The sequence below is a fragment of the Heptranchias perlo genome, unplaced genomic scaffold (assembly GCF_035084215.1).
Source record: "Heptranchias perlo isolate sHepPer1 unplaced genomic scaffold, sHepPer1.hap1 HAP1_SCAFFOLD_47, whole genome shotgun sequence".
Lineage (NCBI taxonomy): Eukaryota > Metazoa > Chordata > Chondrichthyes > Hexanchiformes > Hexanchidae > Heptranchias > Heptranchias perlo.
Genome location: NW_027139484.1, coordinates 8,322,388 through 8,323,067, shown reverse-complemented (window position 1 = coordinate 8,323,067; position 680 = coordinate 8,322,388). Strand labels below are relative to the sequence as shown.

Genomic DNA, 680 nt, shown 5'->3' with positions numbered 1-680 from the left:
ATATTAGCCAATTTTACACAATATCTCCTCGTACTCCAATTGCAGCAAGACCTCCTTACTCTTATATTACAACACCCTTACAATAATGGCTAACATATCATTTCCCTTCATCACTCTCATTCGACCCTTGGTAACTCAATATTTCCAGCATGTTTTTCCTCTTTTCCTTCTGTCGGGAAAAGAAATGAAGGTTGAAAACATTTGACTATAATTACACCCGATGATGTTTCGGAAACAATATCTAACTGAACTGCATCAAATTCGATTGCAAACTTAAGAGTTTCTGATGGAAATAAACCAATAAGAACACTTAATTGCGATGGCCGGGCTTCGAACCCGGACCAACTGCTTGGAAGGCAGCTATGCTCACCACTATACCACCATCGCTGAAAATAATCGAAAATACAATATTTCCCAAACATCAGATCCTGAACAGACACTGCAGGCTGTTGGATTTTGTTCTTCATTTTAACTGGTTTCTGACGGATCCTTTCTCGCTCTGTTGCAGTTCCCGTTTCCGCCCAGTCGATTTCGCTAACCCCCAATCAATGGAAATTCCACACCAGCCAGTAATTCTCCACCTTACATCGGACTGCAGAGATAGTCGATACCTGCAATACTTCACCAGCTGGAAATAGATTTTACCACAGCTCACATCAGCCATTGAGTAAAGCTAAATA

At 40.9% G+C, this 680-nt stretch overlaps 1 non-coding gene across 1 annotated transcript; it reads right to left on the bottom strand.

Moving 5' to 3' along the window:
* Positions 1-315: 315 nt before the first annotated feature.
* Positions 316-387, bottom strand: trnag-ucc (transfer RNA glycine (anticodon UCC)). The gene has a single exon. It is a non-coding gene; the product is annotated as a tRNA-Gly (tRNA).
* Positions 388-680: the final 293 nt, after the last annotated feature.